The sequence below is a fragment of the Balaenoptera borealis genome (genome assembly GCF_965194805.1).
Source record: "Balaenoptera borealis genome assembly, chromosome: 7".
Classification (NCBI taxonomy): Eukaryota; Metazoa; Chordata; class Mammalia; order Artiodactyla; family Balaenopteridae; genus Balaenoptera; species Balaenoptera borealis.
Window position 1 is genome coordinate 4,080,418 of NC_138864.1, and position 25,252 is coordinate 4,105,669.

Here is a 25,252-nt window from a genome sequence, read left to right on the forward strand (position 1 = left end):
CTCCATGGCCCCTGTAATCACAGTGCTCCATGACCCCTTTCATCACAATGCTCCAAGACCCCTGTCATCACAATGCCCCATGACGCCTGCCATCACAAATCTCCAAGGCCTCTCTTACCAAAAAGCTCCATGTCCACGGTCATCACAAAGATCTCTGCCCATATCATCACAATGCTCCTTGTCACCTTTAATCACAATGCTCCATGCCCTTTCATCACAATGCTCCAGAATTCTTGTCATCGCAATGTTCCTTGACCGTGTCATCACAATGCTCCATGACCCTTGTCATCACAAAGCTCCATGACCCCTGTCCTCACAATGATCCATGACTCCTTTCCTCACAGTGCTCCAGTACCCTTTTCATCACAATGCTCCATGCCATTGTCAGCACAATGCTCCTTGGACCCTGTCATCAAAATGCTCCATCCCCTTTTCATCACAATGCTCCAGATAGCCTATCATTACAATGCTCCATGTCCGTGTCATCACAATGCTCCATGCCATTGTCATCACAATGCTCCATGGCCCCTGTAATCACAATGCTCCATGCCCTTGTCATCACAATGCTCCAGGTCTGTTGTCATCACCATGCTTCATGACCGTGTCATCACAATGCTCCGTGAATCTTGTCTTCACAATGCTCCATGGCCCATGTCATCACAATGCTCCATGACCACTGTCATCACAATTCTCCAAGGCCCCTCTCATCACAATGCTCAACGACACTTGTCATCACATTGCTCCATAACACCTGTCATCACAGTGTTCCCTGCCCATATCATCACAATGTTCCCTTTCCCCTATAATCACAATGCTCCATGCCTGTTTCCTCACAATGCTCCAGAATTCTTGTCATCACAATGTTCCATGACCGTGGCATCACAATGCTCCATGGCCCTTGTCATCACAATGCTCCAGAATTCTTGTCATCACAATGTTCCATGACCGTGGCATCACAATGGTACATGACCCTGGTCATCACAGTTCTCCATGACCTTTGTCATCACAATGCTCTATGTCGCTTATCATCACAATTCTCAATGACCACTTTAATCATAACGCTCGCTGACCATTTTCATCACATTTCTCTATTGTCATTACAATTCCCCATGCCCCTTTCTTCACAATGCTCCATGATGCCTGTCATCACAAAGCTCCATGGCTTTTGTTATCACAATGCTCCAGGACCAGTTTCATCACAATACTCCATCCCCCTTGTCATCCCAGTGCACGATGAAACCTTTCATTACAATGCTCCATGACACTTGTCATCACAATGCTCCATGGTCTTTATCGTCACAATGCTCCCAGGCACTTTTCATTACGATGTTCCATGAAAACATTCATCACATTTCTCCATGACCATTGTCATCACAATAGTCCATACCCTTGTCAACACAATGCTGCATAATCCCTGTCATCACAATTCTCCATGACTGCTGTCATCACAATAATCCAGGACAATTTTCATAACAATGCTTCATGCCCCAATCATCACAGTGCTCCATGACACCTTTCATCACAATTCCTAGATGATCAATGTCATCACAATGCCCCATGACACCTGTCGTCACAATTCGCTATGACCCTTGTCATCACAATACTCGATGAACCGTGTCATCACAGTGTTCCAGGACACATGTCATCACAATGATCCATGACGACTTTCATCACAATGCTCCAATACACCTGTCATCACAATGCTCCATGGCCCCTGTTATCATATTGCTCCATGATCTCTTTCATCACAATGCTCCATGACCACTGTCATCACCATGCCTCATGACGCCTGTCATCTCAATGCTCCATGGCCCCTTTCATCACAATGCTCCATGAACTCAGTCATCACAATGTTCCCTGCCCTTTTCATCACAATGCTCCATGGGCCCTGTCATCACAATGCTCCATGCCCTTGTCATCAAAATGCTCCAGAACTCTTGTCATCATAATGCTCCATGCCAATGGCATCAAAATGCCCCATGACACTTGTCATCACAATGCTCCATGGCCTGTGTCCTCACAATGTTCCATGGCCCCTGTCATCACAATGCTCCATGCCAATGTCATCAAAATGCCCCATGACACTTGTCATCACAATGCTCCATGGCCTTTGTCATCACAATGTTCCATGGCCCCTGTCATCACAGTGCTCCTTGATACGTTTCATCACAATTCTAGATGACCACTGTCATCACAATGCCCCATGACAGATGTCATCACAATTCGCCATGGTCCTTGTCATCACAATGCTCCATGAACCGTGACATCACAAGGCTCCAGGACACTTGTCATCTCAATGATCCATGATCACTTTCATCACAATGCTCCATGAAACCTGACATCTCAAAGCTTCATAGCCTTTGTATTCACAGTGCTCCATGGCCCCTGTAATCACAGTGCTCCATGACCCCTTTCATCACAATGCTCCAAGACCCCTGTCATCACAATGCCCCATGACGCCTGCCATCACAAATCTCCAAGGCCTCTCTTACCAAAAAGCTCCATGTCCACGGTCATCACAAAGATCTCTGCCCATATCATCACAATGCTCCTTGTCACCTTTAATCACAATGCTCCATGCCCTTTCATCACAATGCTCCAGAATTCTTGTCATCGCAATGTTCCTTGACCGTGTCATCACAATGCTCCATGACCCTTGTCATCACAAAGCTCCATGACCCCTGTCCTCACAATGATCCATGACTCCTTTCCTCACAGTGCTCCAGTACCCTTTTCATCACAATGCTCCATGCCATTGTCAGCACAATGCTCCTTGGACCCTGTCATCAAAATGCTCCATCCCCTTTTCATCACAATGCTCCAGATAGCCTATCATTACAATGCTCCATGTCCGTGTCATCACAATGTTCCATGCCATTGTCATCACAATGCTCCATGGCCCCTGTAATCACAATGCTCCATGCCCTTGTCATCACAATGCTCCAGGTCTGTTGTCATCACCATGCTTCATGACCGTGTCATCACAATGCTCCGTGAATCTTGTCTTCACAATGCTCCATGGCCCATGTCATCACAATGCTCCATGACCACTGTCATCACAATTCTCCAAGGCCCCTCTCATCACAATGCTCAACGACACTTGTCATCACATTGCTCCATAACACCTGTCATCACAGTGTTCCCTGCCCATGTCATCACAATGTTCCCTTTCCCCTATAATCACAATGCTCCATGCCTGTTTCCTCACAATGCTCCAGAATTCTTGTCATCACAATGTTCCATGACCGTGGCATCACAATGCTCCATGGCCCTTGTCATCACAATGCTCCAGAATTCTTGTCATCACAATGTTCCATGACCGTGGCATCACAATGGTACATGACCCTGGTCATCACAGTTCTCCATGACCTTTGTCATCACAATGCTCTATGTCGCTTATCATCACAATTCTCAATGACCACTTTAATCATAACGCTCGCTGACCATTTTCATCACATTTCTCTATTGTCATTACAATTCCCCATGCCCCTTTCTTCACAATGCTCCATGATGCCTGTCATCACAAAGCTCCATGGCTTTTGTTATCACAATGCTCCAGGACCAGTTTCATCACAATACTCCATCCCCCTTGTCATCACAGTGCACGATGAAACCTGTCATTACAATGCTCCATGACACTTGTCATCACAATGCTCCATGGTCTTTATCGTCACAATGCTCCCAGGCACTTTTCATTACGATGTTCCATGAAAACATTCATCACATTGCTCCATGACCATTGTCATCACAATAGTCCATACCCTTGTCAACACAATGCTGCATAATCCCTGTCATCACAATTCTCCATGACTGCTGTCATCACAATAATCCAGGACAATTTTCATAACAATGCTTCATGCCCCCAGTCATCACAGTGCTCCATGACACCTTTCATCACAATTCCTAGATGATCAATGTCATCACAATGCCCCATGACACCTGTCGTCACAATTCGCTATGACCCTTGTCATCACAATACTCGATGAACCGTGTCATCACAGTGTTCCAGGACACATGCCATCACAATGATCCATGACGACTTTCATCACAATGCTCCAATACACCTGTCATCACAATGCTCCATGGCCCCTGTTATCATATTGCTCCATGATCTCTTTTATCACAATGCTCCATGACCACTGTCATCACCATGCCTCATGACGCCTGTCATCTCAAAGCTCCATGGCCCCTTTCATCACAATGCTCCATGAACTCAGTCATCACAATGTTCCCTGCCCTTTTCATCACAATGCTCCAGAATTCTTGTCATCGCAATGTTCCTTGACCGTGTCATCACAATGCTCCATGACCCTTGTCATCACAAAGCTCCATGACCCCTGTCCTCACAATGATCCATGACTCCTTTCCTCACAGTGCTCCAGTACCCTTTTCAGCACAATGCTCCATGCCATTGTCAGCACAATGCTCCTTGGACCCTGTCATCAAAATGCTCCATCCCCTTTTCATCACAATGCTCCAGATAGCCTATCATTACAATGCTCCATGTCCGTGTCATCACAATGCTCCATGCCGTTGTCATCACAATGCTCCATGGCCCCTGTAATCACAATGCTCCATGCCAATGTCATCAAAATGCCCCATGACACTTGTCATCACAATGCTCCATGGCCTTTGTCATCACAATGTTCCATGGCCCCTGTCATCACAGTGCTCCATGATACCTTTCATCACAATTCTAGATGACCACTGTCATCACAATGCCCCATGACAGATGTCATCACAATTCGCCATGGTCCTTGTCATCACAATGCTCCATGAACCGTGTCATCACAAGGTTCCAGGACACTTCTCATCACAATGATCCATGATCACTTTCATCACAATGCTCCATGAAACCTGTCATCTCAATGCTCCATAGCCTTTGTATTAACAATGCTCCATGGTCCCTGTTATCACAGTGCTCCATGACCCCTTTCTTCACAATGCTCCAAGACCCCTGTCATCACAATGCTCCATGGCCCCTGTTATCATATTGCTCCATGATCTCTTTCATCACAATGCTCCATGACCACTGTCATCACCATGCCTCATGACGCCTGTCATCTCAATGCTCCATGGCCCCTTTCATCACAATGCTCCATGAACTCAGTCATCACAGTGTTCCCTGCCCTTTTCATCACAATGCTCCATGGGCCCTGTCATCACAATGCTCCATGCCCTTGTCATCAAAATGCTCCAGAACTCTTGTCATCATAATGCTCCATGCCAATGGCATCAAAATGCCCCATGACACTTGTCATCACAATGCTCCATGGCCTGTGTCCTCACAATGTTCCATGGCCCCTGTCATCACAATGCTCCATGCCAATGTCATCAAAATGCCCCATGACACTTGTCATCACAATGCTCCATGGCCTTTGTCATCACAATGTTCCATGGCCCCTGTCATCACAGTGCTCCATGATACGTTTCATCACAATTCTAGATGACCACTGTCATCACAATGCCCCATGACAGATGTCATCACAATTCGCCATGGTCCTTGTCATCACAATGCTCCATGAACCGTGACATCACAAGGTTCCAGGACACTTGTCATCACAATGATCCATGATCACTTTCATCACAATGCTCCATGAAACCTGACATCTCAAAGCTTCATAGCCTTTGTATTCACAGTGCTCCATGGCCCCTATAATCACAGTGCTCCATGGCCCCTATAATCACAGTGCTCCATGACCCCTTTCATCACAATGCTCCAAGACCCCTGTCATCACAATGCCCCATGACGCCTGCCATCACAAATCTCCAAGGCCTCTCTAACCAAAAAGCTCCATGTCCACTGTCATCACAAAGATCTCTGCCCATATCATCACAATGCTCCTTGTCACCTTTAATCACAATGCTCCATGCCCTTTCATCACAATGCTCCAGAATTCTTGTCATCGCAATGTTCCTTGACCGTGTCATCACAATGCTCCATGACCCTTGTCATCACAAAGCTCCATGACCCCTGTCCTCACAATGATCCATGACTCCTTTCCTCACAGTGCTCCAGTACCCTTTTCATCACAATGCTCCATGCCATTGTCAGCACAATGCTCCTTGGACCCTGTCATCAAAATACTCCATCCCCTTTTCATCACAATGCTCCAGATAGCCTATCATTACAATGCTCCATGTCCGTGTCATCACAATGCTCCATGCCGTTGTCATCACAATGCTCCAGAACACTTGTCATCATAACACTCCGTTCCCGTGTCATCCCATTGCTCAATGACACTTGTCATCAAAATGTTCCTTGGCCTTTGTCATCACAGTGCTCCATGATAACTTTAATCAAAATTCTACATGACCACTGTCATCACAATGCAAGATGACCAATGTCATCACAATGCCCCAGGACACGTATCATCACATTTCGCCTTGGCCCTTGTCATCTCAAGGCTGTATGAACCGTGTCATCACTAGGTTCGAGGACACTTGTCATCACAGTGATCCATGACCACTTTCATCACAATGCTCCATGAACTCTTTTATCTCAATGCTCCATGGCTTTTGTATTCACAATGCTCCATTTTCCCGATAATCGCATTGCTCCATGAACACTTTCATCACAATGCTCCTTGACCACTGTCACCATAAGGCCCCATGACGTCTCTCATCACTGTGCTCCGAGGCCACTCTCATCAAAATGCTCCATGATCTGTGTCAGCACAATATTGCATGACACTTGTCATCACAATGCTCCATGATCCCGGTAATCACAATGATCCGGGCCAATGTCATCACAATGCTCCATGTCCCCTGTAATCACAATGCTCCATGCCCTTGTCATCACAATGCTCCAGGTCTGTTGTCATCACCATGCTTCATGCCCATGTCATCACAATGCTCCATGAATCCTGTCTTCACAATGCTCCATGGCCCATGTCATCACAATGCTCCATGACCACTGTCATCACAATTCTCCAAGGCCCCTCTCATCACAATGCTCCACGACACTTGTCATCACATTGCTCCATAACACCTGTCATCACAGTGTTCCCTGCCCATGTCATCACAATGCTCCATGTCCCATATAATCACAACGCTCCATGCCTGTTTCCTCACAATGCTCCAGAATTCTTGTCATCACAATGTTCCATGACCGTGGCATCACAATGCTCCATGGCCCTTGTCATCACAATGCTCCAGAATTCTTGTCATCACAATGTTCCATGACCGTGGCATCACAATGCTACATGACCCTGGTCATCACAGTTCTCCATGACCTTTGTCATCACAATGCTCTATGTCGCTTATCATCACAATTCTCAATGACCACTTTAATCATAACGCTCGCTGACCATTTTCATCACATTTCTCTATTGTCATTACAATTCGCCATGGCCCCTTTCTTCACAATGCTCCATGATGCCTGTCATCACAAAGCTCCATGGCTTTTGTTATCACAATGCTCCAGGACCAGTTTCATCACAATACTCCATCCCCCTTGTCATCACAGTGCACGATGAAACCTGTCATTACAATGCTCCATGACACTTGTCATCACAATGCTCCATGGTCTTTATCGTCACAATGCTCCCAGGCACTTTTCATTACGATGTTCCATGAAAACATTCATCACATTTCTCCATGACCATTGTCATCACAATACTCCATACCCTTGTCAACACAATGCTGCATAATCCCTGTCATCACAATTCTCCATGACTGCTGTCATCACAATAATCCAGGACAATTTTCATAACAATGCTTCATGCCCCCAGTCATCACAGTGCTCCATGACACCTTTCAGCACAATTCCTAGATGATCAATGTCATCACAATGCCCCATGACACCTGTCGTCACAATTCGCTATGACCCTTGTCATCACAATACTCGATGAACCGTGTCATCACAGTGTTCCAGGACACATGTCATCACAATGATCCATGACGACTTTCATCACAATGCTCCAATACACCTGTCATCACAATGCTCCATGGCCCCTGTTATCATATTGCTCCATGATCACTTTCATCACAATGCTCCATGACCACTGTCATCACCATGCCTCATGACGCCTGTCATCTCAATGCTCCATGGCCCCTTTCATCACAATGCTCCATGAACTCAGTCATCACAATGTTCCCTGCCCTTTTCATCACAATGCTCCATGGGCCCTGTCATCACAATGCTCCATGCCCTTGTCATCAAAATGCTCCAGAACTCTTGTCATCATAATGCTCCATGCCAATGGCATCAAAATGCCCCATGACACTTGTCATCACAATGCTCCATGGCCTGTGTCCTCACAATGTTCCATGGCCCCTGTCATCACAATGCTCCATGCCAATGTCATCAAAATGCCCCATGACACTTGTCATCACAATGCTCCATGGCCTTTGTCATCACAATGTTCCATGGCCCCTGTCATCACAGTGCTCCTTGATACGTTTCATCACAATTCTAGATGACCACTGTCATCACAATGCCCCATGACAGATGTCATCACAATTCGCCATGGTCCTTGTCATCACAATGCTCCATGAACCGTGACATCACAAGGCTCCAGGACACTTGTCATCTCAATGATCCATGATCACTTTCATCACAATGCTCCATGAAACCTGACATCTCAAAGCTTCATAGCCTTTGTATTCACAGTGCTCCATGGCCCCTGTAATCACAGTGCTCCATGACCCTTTTCATCACAATGCTCCAAGACCCCTGTCATCACAATGCCCCATGACGCCTGCCATCACAAATCTCCAAGGCCTCTCTTACCAAAAAGCTCCATGTCCACGGTCATCACAAAGATCTCTGCCCATATCATCACAATGCTCCTTGTCACCTTTAATCACAATGCTCCATGCCCTTTCATCACAATGCTCCAGAATTCTTGTCATCGCAATGTTCCTTGACCATGTCATCACAATGCTCCATGACCCTTGTCATCACAAAGCTCCATGACCCCTGTCCTCACAATGATCCATGACTCCTTTCCTCACAGTGCTCCAGTACCCTTTTCAGCACAATGCTCCATGCCATTGTCAGCAAAATGCTCCTTGGACCCTGTCATCAAAATGCTCCATCCCCTTTTCATCACAATGCTCCAGATAGCCTATCATTACAATGCTCCATGTCCGTGTCATCACAATGCTCCATGCCATTGTCATCAAAATGCTCCATGGCCCCTGTAATCACAATGCTCCATGCCCTTGTCATCACAATGCTCCATGCCGTTGTCATCACAATGCTCCATGGCCCCTGTAATCACAATGCTCCATGCCAATGTCATCAAAATGCCCCATGACACTTGTCATCACAATGCTCCATGGCCTTTGTCATCACAATGTTCCATGGCCCCTGTCATCACAGTGCTCCATGATACCTTTCATCACAATTCTAGATGACCACTGTCATCACAATGCCCCATGACAGATGTCATCACAATTCGCCATGGTCCTTGTCATCACAATGCTCCATGAACCGTGTCATCACAAGGTTCCAGGACACTTCTCATCACAATGATCCATGATCACTTTCATCACAATGCTCCATGAAACCTGTCATCTCAATGCTCCATAGCCTTTGTATTAACAATGCTCCATGGTCCCTGTAATCACAGTGCTCCATGACCCCTTTCTTCACAATGCTCCAAGACCCCTGTAATCACAATGCCCCATGACTCCTGCCATCACAAATCTCCAAGGCCTCTCTTACCAAAAAGCTCCATGACCACTCTCATCACAAAGATCTCTGCCCATATCATCACAATGCTCCTTGTCACCTTTAATCACAATGCTCCATGCCCTTTCATCACAATGCTCCAGAATTCTTGTCATCGCAATGTTCCTTGACCGTGTCATCACAATGCTCCATGACCCTTGTCATCACAAAGCTCCATGACCCCTGTCATCACAATGATCCATGACTCCTTTCCTCACAGTGCTCCAGTACCCTTTTCATCACAATGCTCCATGCCATTGTCAGCACAATGCTCCTTGGACCCTGTCATCAAAATGCTCCATCCCCTTTTCATCACAATGCTCCAGATAGCCTATCATTACAATGCTCCATGTCCGTGTCATCACAATGCTCCATGCCATTGTCATCAAAATGTTCCATGGCCCCTGTAATCACAATGCTCCATGCCCTTGTCATCACAATGCTCCAGGTCTGTTGTCATCACCATGCTTCATGACCGTGTCATCACAATGCTCCGTGAATCTTGTCTTCACAATGCTCCATGGCCCATGTCATCACAATGCTCCATGACCACTGTCATCACAATTCTCCAAGGCCCCTCTCATCACAATGCTCAACGACACTTGTCATCACATTGCTCCATAACACCTGTCATCACAGTGTTCCCTGCCCATGTCATCACAATGTTCCCTGTCCCCTATAATCACAATGCTCCATGCCTGTTTCCTCACAATGCTCCAGAATTCTTGTCATCACAATGTTCCATGACCGTGGCATCACAATGCTCCATGTCCCTTGTCATCACAATGCTCCAGAATTCTTGTCATCACAAGGTTCCATGACCGTGTCATCACAGTGGTACATGACCCTGGTCATCACAGTTCTCCATGACCTTTGTCATCACAATGCTCTATGTTGCTTATCATCACAATTCTCAATGACCACTTTAATCATAATGCTCGCTGACCATTTTCATCACATTTCTCTATTGTCATTACAATTCCCCATGCCCCTTTCTTCACAATGCTCCATGATGCCTGTCATCACAAAGCTCCATGGCTTTTGTTATCACAATGCTCCAGGACCAGTTTCATCACAATACTCCATCCCCCTTGTCATCCCAGTGCACGATGAAACCTTTCATTACAATGCTCCATGACACTTGTCATCACAATGCTCCATGGTCTTTATCGTCACAATGCTCCCAGGCACTTTTCATTACGATGTTCCATGAAAACATTCATCACATTTCTCCATGACCATTGTCATCACAATAGTCCATACCCTTGTCAACACAATGCTGCATAATCCCTGTCATCACAATTCTCCATGACTGCTGTCATCACAATAATCCAGGACAATTTTCATAACAATGCTTCATGCCCCCAGTCATCACAGTGCTCCATGACACCTTTCAGCACAATTCCTAGATGATCAATGTCATCACAATGCCCCATGACACCTGTCGTCACAATTCGCTATGACCCTTGTCATCACAATACTCGATGAACCGTGTCATCACAGTGTTCCAGGACACATGTCATCACAATGATCCATGACGACTTTCATCACAATGCTCCAATACACCTGTCATCACAATGCTCCATGGCCCCTGTTATCATATTGCTCCATGATCTCTTTCATCACAATGCTCCATGACCACTGTCATCACCATGCCTCATGACGCCTGTCATCTCAATGCTCCATGGCCCCTTTCATCACAATGCTCCATGAACTCAGTCATCACAATGTTCCCTGCCCTTTTCATCACAATGCTCCATGGGCCCTGTCATCACAATGCTCCATGCCCTTGTCATCAAAATGCTCCAGAACTCTTGTCATCATAATGCTCCATGCCAATGGCATCAAAATGCCCCATGACACTTGTCATCACAATGCTCCATGGCCTGTGTCCTCACAATGTTCCATGGCCCCTGTCATCACAATGCTCCATGCCAATGTCATCAAAATGCCCCATGACACTTGTCATCACAATGCTCCATGGCCTTTGTCATCACAATGTTCCATGGCCCCTGTCATCACAGTGCTCCTTGATACGTTTCATCACAATTCTAGATGACCACTGTCATCACAATGCCCCATGACAGATGTCATCACAATTCGCCATGGTCCTTGTCATCACAATGCTCCATGAACCGTGACATCACAAGGCTCCAGGACACTTGTCATCTCAATGATCCATGATCACTTTCATCACAATGCTCCATGAAACCTGTCATCTCAAAGCTTCATAGCCTTTGTATTCACAGTGCTCCATGGCCCCTGTAATCACAGTGCGCCATGACCCCTTTCATCACAATGCTCCAAGACCCCTGTCATCACAATGCCCCATGACGCCTGCCATCACAAATCTCCAAGGCCTCTCTTACCAAAAAGCTCCATGTCCACGGTCATCACAAAGATCTCTGCCCATATCATCACAATGCTCCTTGTCACCTTTAATCACAATGCTCCATGCCCTTTCATCACAATGCTCCAGAATTCTTGTCATCGCAATGTTCCTTGACCGTGTCATCACAATGCTCCATGACCCTTGTCATCACAAAGCTCCATGACCCCTGTCCTCACAATGATCCATGACTCCTTTCCTCACAGTGCTCCAGTACCCTTTTCATCACAATGCTCCATGCCATTGTCAGCACAATGCTCCTTGGACCCTGTCATCAAAATGCTCCATCCCCTTTTCATCACAATGCTCCAGATAGCCTATCATTACAATGCTCCATGTCCGTGTCATCACAATGCTCCATGCCATTGTCATCACAATGCTCCATGGCCCCTGTAATCACAATGCTCCATGCCCTTGTCATCACAATGCTCCAGGTCTGTTGTCATCACCATGCTTCATGACCGTGTCATCACAATGCTCCGTGAATCTTGTCTTCACAATGCTCCATGGCCCATGTCATCACAATGCTCCATGACCACTGTCATCACAATTCTCCAAGGCCCCTCTCATCACAATGCTCAACGACACTTGTCATCACATTGCTCCATAACACCTGTCATCACAGTGTTCCCTGCCCATGTCATCACAATGTTCCCTTTCCCCTATAATCACAATGCTCCATGCCTGTTTCCTCACAATGCTCCAGAATTCTTGTCATCACAATGTTCCATGACCGTGGCATCACAATGCTCCATGGCCCTTGTCATCACAATGCTCCAGAATTCTTGTCATCACAATGTTCCATGACCGTGGCATCACAATGGTACATGACCCTGGTCATCACAGTTCTCCATGACCTTTGTCATCACAATGCTCTATGTCGCTTATCATCACAATTCTCAATGACCACTTTAATCATAACGCTCGCTGACCATTTTCATCACATTTCTCTATTGTCATTACAATTCCCCATGCCCCTTTCTTCACAATGCTCCATGATGCCTGTCATCACAAAGCTCCATGGCTTTTGTTATCACAATGCTCCAGGACCAGTTTCATCACAATACTCCATCCCCCTTGTCATCCCAGTGCACGATGAAACCTTTCATTACAATGCTCCATGACACTTGTCATCACAATGCTCCATGGTCTTTATCGTCACAATGCTCCCAGGCACTTTTCATTACGATGTTCCATGAAAACATTCATCACATTTCTCCATGACCATTGTCATCACAATAGTCCATACCCTTGTCAACACAATGCTGCATAATCCCTGTCATCACAATTCTCCATGACTGCTGTCATCACAATAATCCAGGACAATTTTCATAACAATGCTTCATGCCCCAATCATCACAGTGCTCCATGACACCTTTCATCACAATTCCTAGATGATCAATGTCATCACAATGCCCCATGACACCTGTCGTCACAATTCGCTATGACCCTTGTCATCACAATACTCGATGAACCGTGTCATCACAGTGTTCCAGGACACATGTCATCACAATGATCCATGACGACTTTCATCACAATGCTCCAATACACCTGTCATCACAATGCTCCATGGCCCCTGTTATCATATTGCTCCATGATCTCTTTTATCACAATGCTCCATGACCACTGTCATCACCATGCCTCATGACGCCTGTCATCTCAATGCTCCATGGCCCCTTTCATCACAATGCTCCATGAACTCAGTCATCACAATGTTCCCTGCCCTTTTCATCACAATGCTCCATGGGCCCTGTCATCACAATGCTCCATGCCCTTGTCATCAAAATGCTCCAGAACTCTTGTCATCATAATGCTCCATGCCAATGGCATCAAAATGCCCCATGACACTTGTCATCACAATGCTCCATGGCCTGTGTCCTCACAATGTTCCATGGCCCCTGTCATCACAATGCTCCATGCCAATGTCATCAAAATGCCCCATGACACTTGTCATCACAATGCTCCATGGCCTTTGTCATCACAATGTTCCATGGCCCCTGTCATCACAGTGCTCCTTGATACGTTTCATCACAATTCTAGATGACCACTGTCATCACAATGCCCCATGACAGATGTCATCACAATTCGCCATGGTCCTTGTCATCACAATGCTCCATGAACCGTGACATCACAAGGCTCCAGGACACTTGTCATCTCAATGATCCATGATCACTTTCATCACAATGCTCCATGAAACCTGACATCTCAAAGCTTCATAGCCTTTGTATTCACAGTGCTCCATGGCCCCTGTAATCACAGTGCTCCATGACCCCTTTCATCACAATGCTCCAAGACCCCTGTCATCACAATGCCCCATGACGCCTGCCATCACAAATCTCCAAGGCCTCTCTTACCAAAAAGCTCCATGTCCACGGTCATCACAAAGATCTCTGCCCATATCATCACAATGCTCCTTGTCACCTTTAATCACAATGCTCCATGCCCTTTCATCACAATGCTCCAGAATTCTTGTCATCGCAATGTTCCTTGACCGTGTCATCACAATGCTCCATGACCCTTGTCATCACAAAGCTCCATGACCCCTGTCCTCACAATGATCCATGACTCCTTTCCTCACAGTGCTCCAGTACCCTTTTCATCACAATGCTCCATGCCATTGTCAGCACAATGCTCCTTGGACCCTGTCATCAAAATGCTCCATCCCCTTTTCATCACAATGCTCCAGATAGCCTATCATTACAATGCTCCATGTCCGTGTCATCACAATGCTCCATGCCATTGTCATCACAATGCTCCATGGCCCCTGTAATCACAATGCTCCATGCCCTTGTCATCACAATGCTCCAGGTCTGTTGTCATCACCATGCTTCATGACCGTGTCATCACAATGCTCCGTGAATCTTGTCTTCACAATGCTCCATGGCCCATGTCATCACAATGCTCCATGACCACTGTCATCACAATTCTCCAAGGCCCCTCTCATCACAATGCTCAACGACACTTGTCATCACATTGCTCCATAACACCTGTCATCACAGTGTTCCCTGCCCATATCATCACAATGTTCCCTTTCCCCTATAATCACAATGCTCCATGCCTGTTTCCTCACAATGCTCCAGAATTCTTGTCATCACAATGTTCCATGACCGTGGCATCACAATGCTCCATGGCCCTTGTCATCACAATGCTCCAGAATTCTTGTCATCACAATGTTCCATGACCGTGGCATCACAATGGTACATGACCCTGGTCATCACAGTTCTCCATGACCTTTGTCATCACAATGCTCTATGTCGCTTATCATCACAATTCTCAATGACCACTTTAATCATAACGCTCGCTGACCATTTTCATCACATTTCTCTATTGTCATTACAATTCCCCATGCCCCTTTCTTCACAATGCTCCATGATGCCTGTCATCACAAAGCTCCATGGCTTTTGTTATCACAATGCTCCAGGACCAGTTTCATCACAATACTCCATCCCCCTTGTCATCCCAGTGCACGATGAAACCTTTCATTACAATGCTCCATGACACTTGTCATCACAATGCTCCATGGTCTTTATCGTCACAATGCTCCCAGGCACTTTTCATTACGATGTTCCATGAAAACATTCATCACATTTCTCCATGACCATTGTCATCACAATAGTCCATACCCTTGTCAACACAATGCTGCATAATCCCTGTCATCACAATTCTCCATGACTGCTGTCATCACAATAATCCAGGACAATTTTCATAACAATGCTTCATGCCCCAATCATCACAGTGCTCCATGACACCTTTCATCACAATTCCTAGATGATCAATGTCATCACAATGCCCCATGACACCTGTCGTCACAATTCGCTATGACCCTTGTCATCACAATACTCGATGAACCGTGTCATCACAGTGTTCCAGGACACATGTCATCACAATGATCCATGACGACTTTCATCACAATGCTCCAATACACCTGTCATCACAATGCTCCATGGCCCCTGTTATCATATTGCTCCATGATCTCTTTCATCACAATGCTCCATGACCACTGTCATCACCATGCCTCATGACGCCTGTCATCTCAATGCTCCATGGCCCCTTTCATCACAATGCTCCATGAACTCAGTCATCACAATGTTCCCTGCCCTTTTCATCACAATGCTCCATGGGCCCTGTCATCACAATGCTCCATGCCCTTGTCATCAAAATGCTCCAGAACTCTTGTCATCATAATGCTCCATGCCAATGGCATCAAAATGCCCCATGACACTTGTCATCACAATGCTCCATGGCCTGTGTCCTCACAATGTTCCATGGCCCCTGTCATCACAATGCTCCATGCCAATGTCATCAAAATGCCCCATGACACTTGTCATCACAATGCTCCATGGCCTTTGTCATCACAATGTTCCATGGCCCCTGTCATCACAGTGCTCCTTGATACGTTTCATCACAATTCTAGATGACCACTGTCATCACAATGCCCCATGACAGATGTCATCACAATTCGCCATGGTCCTTGTCATCACAATGCTCCATGAACCGTGACATCACAAGGCTCCAGGACACTTGTCATCTCAATGATCCATGATCACTTTCATCACAATGCTCCATGAAACCTGACATCTCAAAGCTTCATAGCCTTTGTATTCACAGTGCTCCATGACCCCTGTAATCACAGTGCTCCATGACCCCTTTCATCACAATGCTCCAAGACCCCTGTCATCACAATGCCCCATGACGCCTGCCATCACAAATCTCCAAGGCCTCTCTTACCAAAAAGCTCCATGTCCACGGTCATCACAAAGATCTCTGCCCATATCATCACAATGCTCCTTGTCACCTTTAATCACAATGCTCCATGCCCTTTCATCACAATGCTCCAGAATTCTTGTCATCGCAATGTTCCTTGACCGTGTCATCACAATGCTCCATGACCCTTGTCATCACAAAGCTCCATGACCCCTGTCCTCACAATGATCCATGACTCCTTTCCTCACAGTGCTCCAGTACCCTTTTCATCACAATGCTCCATGCCATTGTCAGCACAATGCTCCTTGGACCCTGTCATCAAAATGCTCCATCCCCTTTTCATCACAATGCTCCAGATAGCCTATCATTACAATGCTCCATGTCCGTGTCATCACAATGTTCCATGCCATTGTCATCACAATGCTCCATGGCCCCTGTAATCACAATGCTCCATGCCCTTGTCATCACAATGCTCCAGGTCTGTTGTCATCACCATGCTTCATGACCGTGTCATCACAATGCTCCGTGAATCTTGTCTTCACAATGCTCCATGGCCCATGTCATCACAATGCTCCATGACCACTGTCATCACAATTCTCCAAGGCCCCTCTCATCACAATGCTCAACGACACTTGTCATCACATTGCTCCATAACACCTGTCATCACAGTGTTCCCTGCCCATGTCATCACAATGTTCCCTTTCCCCTATAATCACAATGCTCCATGCCTGTTTCCTCACAATGCTCCAGAATTCTTGTCATCACAATGTTCCATGACCGTGGCATCACAATGCTCCATGGCCCTTGTCATCACAATGCTCCAGAATTCTTGTCATCACAATGTTCCATGACCGTGGCATCACAATGGTACATGACCCTGGTCATCACAGTTCTCCATGACCTTTGTCATCACAATGCTCTATGTCGCTTATCATCACAATTCTCAATGACCACTTTAATCATAACGCTCGCTGACCATTTTCATCACATTTCTCTATTGTCATTACAATTCCCCATGCCCCTTTCTTCACAATGCTCCATGATGCCTGTCATCACAAAGCTCCATGGCTTTTGTTATCACAATGCTCCAGGACCAGTTTCATCACAATACTCCATCCCCCTTGTCATCACAGTGCACGATGAAACCTGTCATTACAATGCTCCATGACACTTGTCATCACAATGCTCCATGGTCTTTATCGTCACAATGCTCCCAGGCACTTTTCATTACGATGTTCCATGAAAACATTCATCACATTGCTCCATGACCATTGTCATCACAATAGTCCATACCCTTGTCAACACAATGCTGCATAATAGCTGTCATCACAATTCTCCATGACTGCTGTCATCACAATAATCCAGGACAATTTTCATAACAATGCTTCATGCCCCCAGTCATCACAGTGCTCCATGACACCTTTCATCACAATTCCTAGATGATCAATGTCATCACAATGCCCCATGACACCTGTCGTCACAATTCGCTATGACCCTTGTCATCACAATACTCGATGAACCGTGTCATCACAGTGTTCCAGGACACATGCCATCACAATGATCCATGACGACTTTCATCACAATGCTCCAATACACCTGTCATCACAATGCTCCATGGCCCCTGTTATCATATTGCTCCATGATCTCTTTTATCACAATGCTCCATGACCACTGTCATCACCATGCCTCATGACGCCTGTCATCTCAAAGCTCCATGGCCCCTTTCATCACAATGCTCCATGAACTCAGTCATCACAATGTTCCCTGCCCTTTTCATCACAATGCTCCAGAATTCTTGTCATCGCAATGTTCCTTGACCGTGTCATCACAATGCTCCATGACCCTTGTCATCACAAAGCTCCATGACCCCTGTCCTCACAATGATCCATGACTCCTTTCCTCACAGTGCTCCAGTACCCTTTTCAGCACAATGCTCCATGCCATTGTCAGCACAATGCTCCTTGGACCCTGTCATCAAAATGCTCCATCCCCTTTTCATCACAATGCTCCAGATAGCCTATCATTACAATGCTCCATGTCCGTGTCATCACAATGCTCCATGCCGTTGTCATCACAATGCTCCATGGCCCCTGTAATCACAATGCTCCATGCCAATGTCATCAAAATGCCCCATGACACTTGTCATCACAATGCTCCATGGCCTTTGTCATCACAATGTTCCATGGCCCCTGTCATCACAGTGCTCCATGATACCTTTCATCACAATTCTAGATGACCACTGTCATCACAATGCCCCATGACAGATGTCATCACAATTCGCCATGGTCCTTGTCATCACAATGCTCCATGAACCGTGTCATCACAAGGTTCCAGGACACTTCTCATCACAATGATCCATGATCACTTTCATCACAATGCTCCATGAAACCTGTCATCTCAATGCTCCATAGCCTTTGTATTAACAATGCTCCATGGTCCCTGTTATCACAGTGCTCCATGACCCCTTTCTTCACAATGCTCCAAGACCCCTGTCATCACAATGCTCCATGGCCCCTGTTATCATATTGCTCCATGATCTCTTTCATCACAATGCTCCATGACCACTGTCATCACCATGCCTCATGACGCCTGTCATCTCAATGCTCCATGGCCCCTTTCATCACAATGCTCCATGAACTCAGTCATCACAGTGTTCCCTGCCCTTTTCATCACAATGCTCCATGGGCCCTGTCATCACAATGCTCCATGCCCTTGTCATCAAAATGCTCCAGAACTCTTGTCATCATAATGCTCCATGCCAATGGCATCAAAATGCCCCATGACACTTGTCATCACAATGCTCCATGGCCTGTGTCCTCACAATGTTCCATGGCCCCTGTCATCACAATGCTCCATGCCAATGTCATCAAAATGCCCCATGACACTTGTCATCACAATGCTCCATGGCCTTTGTCATCACAATGTTCCATGGCCCCTGTCATCACAGTGCTCCATGATACGTTTCATCACAATTCTAGATGACCACTGTCATCACAATGCCCCATGACAGATGTCATCACAATTCGCCATGGTCCTTGTCATCACAATGCTCCATGAACCGTGACATCACAAGGTTCCAGGACACTTGTCATCACAATGATCCATGATCACTTTCATCACAATGCTCCATGAAACCTGACATCTCAAAGCTTCATAGCCTTTGTATTCACAGTGCTCCATGGCCCCTATAATCACAGTGCTCCATGGCCCCTATAATCACAGTGCTCCATGACCCCTTTCATCACAATGCTCCAAGACCCCTGTCATCACAATGCCCCATGACGCCTGCCATCACAAATCTCCAAGGCCTCTCTAACCAAAAAGCTCCATGTCCACTGTCATCACAAAGATCTCTGCCCATATCATCACAATGCTCCTTGTCACCTTTAATCACAATGCTCCATGCCCTTTCATCACAATGCTCCAGAATTCTTGTCATCGCAATGTTCCTTGACCGTGTCATCACAATGCTCCATGACCCTTGTCATCACAAAGCTCCATGACCCCTGTCCTCACAATGATCCATGACTCCTTTCCTCACAGTGCTCCAGTACCCTTTTCATCACAATGCTCCATGCCATTGTCAGCACAATGCTCCTTGGACCCTGTCATCAAAATACTCCATCCCCTTTTCATCACAATGCTCCAGATAGCCTATCATTACAATGCTCCATGTCCGTGTCATCACAATGCTCCATGCCGTTGTCATCACAATGCTCCAGAACACTTGTCATCATAACACTCCGTTCCCGTGTCATCCCATTGCTCAATGACACTTGTCATCAAAATGTTCCTTGGCCTTTGTCATCACAGTGCTCCATGATAACTTTAATCAAAATTCTACATGACCACTGTCATCACAATGCAAGATGACCAATGTCATCACAATGCCCCAGGACACGTATCATCACATTTCGCCTTGGCCCTTGTCATCTCAAGGCTGTATGAACCGTGTCATCACTAGGTTCGAGGACACTTGTCATCACAGTGATCCATGACCACTTTCATCACAATGCTCCATGAACTCTTTTATCTCAATGCTCCATGGCTTTTGTATTCACAATGCTCCATTTTCCCGATAATCGCATTGCTCCATGAACACTTTCATCACAATGCTCCTTGACCACTGTCACCATAAGGCCCCATGACGTCTCTCATCACTGTGCTCCGAGGCCACTCTCATCAAAATGCTCCATGATCTGTGTCAGCACAATATTGCATGACACTTGTCATCACAATGCTCCATGATCCCGGTAATCACAATGATCCGGGCCAATGTCATCACAATGCTCCATGTCCCCTGTAATCACAATGCTCCATGCCCTTGTCATCACAATGCTCCAGGTCTGTTGTCATCACCATGCTTCATGCCCATGTCATCACAATGCTCCGTGAATCCTGTCTTCACAATGCTCCATGGCCCATGTCATCACAATGCTCCATGACCACTGTCATCACAATTCTCCAAGGCCCCTCTCATCACAATGCTCCACGACACTTGTCATCACATTGCTCCATAACACCTGTCATCACAGTGTTCCCTGCCCATGTCATCACAATGCTCCATGTCCCATATAATCACATCGCTCCATGCCTGTTTCCTCACAATGCTCCAGAATTCTTGTCATCACAATGTTCCATGACCGTGGCATCACAATGCTCCATGGCCCTTGTCATCACAATGCTCCAGAATTCTTGTCATCACAATGTTCCATGACCGTGGCATCACAATGCTACATGACCCTGGTCATCACAGTTCTCCATGACCTTTGTCATCACAATGCTCTATGTCGCTTATCATCACAATTCTCAATGACCACTTTAATCATAACGCTCGCTGACCATTTTCATCACATTTCTCTATTGTCATTACAATTCGCCATGGCCCCTTTCTTCACAATGCTCCATGATGCCTGTCATCACAAAGCTCCATGGCTTTTGTTATCACAATGCTCCAGGACCAGTTTCATCACAATACTCCATCCCCCTTGTCATCACAGTGCACGATGAAACCTGTCATTACAATGCTCCATGACACTTGTCATCACAATGCTCAATGGCCTGTGTCCTCACAATGTTCCATGGCCCCTGTCATCACAATGCTCCATGCCAATGTCATCAAAATGCCCCATGACACTTGTCATCACAATGCTCCATGGCCCTTGTCATCACAATGTTCCATGGCCCCTGTCGTCACAGTGCTCCATGATACCTTTCATCACAATTCTAGATGACCACTGTCATCACAATGCCCCCTGACAGATGTCATCACAATTCGCCATGGTCCTTGTCATCACAATGCTCCATGAACTGTGTCATCACAAGGTTCCAGGACACTTCTCATCACAATGATCCATGATCACTTTCATCACAATGCTCCATGAAACCTGTCATGTCAATGCTCCATAGCCTTTGTATTAACAATGCTCCATGGTCCCTGTAATCACATTGCTCCATGACCCCTTTCTTCACAATGCTCCAAGACCCCTGTCATCACAATGCCCCATGACTCCTGCCATCACAAATCTCCAAGGCCTCTCTTACCAAAAAGCTCCATGTCCACGGTCATCACAAAGATCTCTGCCCATATCATCACAATGCTCCTTGTCACCTTTAATCACAATGCTCCATGCCCTTTCATCACAATGCTCCAGAATTCTTGTCATCGCAATGTTCCTTGACCGTGTCATCACAATGCTCCATGACCCTTGTCATCACAAAGCTCCATGACCCCTGTCCTCACAATGATCCATGACTCCTTTCCTCACAGTGCTCCAGTACCCTTTTCATCACAATGCTCCATGCCATTGTCAGCACAATGCTCCTTGGACCCTGTCATCAAAATGCTCCATCCCCTTTTCATCACAATGCTCCAGATAGCCTATCATTACAATGCTCCATGTCCGTGTCATCACAATGTTCCATGCCATTGTCATCACAATGCTCCATGGCCCCTGTAATCACAATGCTCCATGCCCTTGTCATCACAATGCTCCAGGTCTGTTGTCATCACCATGCTTCATGACCGTGTCATCACAATGCTCCGTGAATCTTGTCTTCACAATGCTCCATGGCCCATGTCATCACAATGCTCCATGACCACTGTCATCACAATTCTCCAAGGCCCCTCTCATCACAATGCTCAACGACACTTGTCATCACATTGCTCCATAACACCTGTCATCACAGTGTTCCCTGCCCATGTCATCACAATGTTCCCTTTCCCCTATAATCACAATGCTCCATGCCTGTTTCCTCACAATGCTCCAGAATTCTTGTCATCACAATGTTCCATGACCGTGGCATCACAATGCTCCATGGCCCTTGTCATCACAATGCTCCAGAATTCTTGTCATCACAATGTTCCATGACCGTGGCATCACAATGGTACATGACCCTGGTCATCACAGTTCTCCATGACCTTTGTCATCACAATGCTCTATGTCGCTTATCATCACAATTCTCAATGACCACTTTAATCATAACGCTCGCTGACCATTTTCATCACATTTCTCTATTGTCATTACAATTCCCCATGCCCCTTTCTTCACAATGCTCCATGATGCCTGTCATCACAAAGCTCCATGGCTTTTGTTATCACAATGCTCCAGGACCAGTTTCATCACAATACTCCATCCCCCTTGTCATCACAGTGCACGATGAAACCTTTCATTACAATGCTCCATGACACTTGTCATCACAATGCTCCATGGTCTTTATCGTCACAATGCTCCCAGGCACTTTTCATTACGATGTTCCATGAAAACATTCATCACATTTCTCCATGACCATTGTCATCACAATAGTCCATACCCTTGTCAACACAATGCTGCATAATCCCTGTCATCACAATTCTCCATGACTGCTGTCATCACAATAATCCAGGACAATTTTCATAACAATGCTTCATGCCCCCAGTCATCACAGTGCTCCATGACACCTTTCAGCACAATTCCTAGATGATCAATGTCATCACAATGCCCCATGACACCTGTCGTCACAATTCGCTATGACCCTTGTCATCACAATACTCGATGAACCGTGTCATCACAGTGTTCCAGGACACATGTCATCACAATGATCCATGACGACTTTCATCACAATGCTCCAATACACCTGTCATCACAATGCTCCATGGCCCCTGTTATCATATTGCTCCATGATCTCTTTCATCACAATGCTCCATGACCACTGTCATCACCATGCCTCATGACGCCTGTCATCTCAATGCTCCATGGCCCCTTTCATCACAATGCTCCATGAACTCAGTCATCACAGTGTTCCCTGCCCTTTTCATCACAATGCTCCATGGGCCCTGTCATCACAATGCTCCATGCCCTTGTCATCAAAATGCTCCAGAACTCTTGTCATCATAATGCTCCATGCCAATGGCATCAAAATGCCCCATGACACTTGTCATCACAATGCTCCATGGCCTGTGTCCTCACAATGTTCCTTGGCCCCTGTCATCACAATGCTCCATGCCAATGTCATCAAAATGCCCCATGACACTTGTCATCACAATGCTCCATGGCCTTTGTCATCACAATGTTCCATGGCCCCTGTCATCACAGTGCTCCTTGATACGTTTCATCACAATTCTAGATGACCACTGTCATCACAATGCCCCATGACAGATGTCATCACAATTCGCCATGGTCCTTGTCATCACAATGCTCCATGAACCGTGACATCACAAGGCTCCAGGACACTTGTCATCTCAATGATCCATGATCACTTTCATCACAATGCTCCATGAAACCTGACATCTCAAAGCTTCATAGCCTTTGTATTCACAGTGCTCCATGGCCCCTGTAATCACAGTGCTCCATGACCCCTTTCATCACAATGCTCCAAGACCCCTGTCATCACAATGCCCCATGACGCCTGCCATCACAAATCTCCAAGGCCTCTCTTACCAAAAAGCTCCATGTCCACGGTCATCACAAAGATCTCTGCCCATATCATCACAATGCTCCTTGTCACCTTTAATCACAATGCTCCATGCCCTTTCATCACAATGCTCCAGAATTCTTGTCATCGCAATGTTCCTTGACCGTGTCATCACAATGCTCCATGACCCTTGTCATCACAAAGCTCCATGACCCCTGTCCTCACAATGATCCATGACTCCTTTCCTCACAGTGCTCCAGTACCCTTTTCATCACAATGCTCCATGCCATTGTCAGCACAATGCTCCTTGGACCCTGTCATCAAAATGCTCCATCCCCTTTTCATCACAATGCTCCAGATAGCCTATCATTACAATGCTCCATGTCCGTGTCATCACAATGTTCCATGCCATTGTCATCACAATGCTCCATGGCCCCTGTAATCACAATGCTCCATGCCCTTGTCATCACAATGCTCCAGGTCTGTTGTCATCACCATGCTTCATGACCGTGTCATCACAATGCTCCGTGAATCTTGTCTTCACAATGCTCCATGGCCCATGTCATCACAATGCTCCATGACCACTG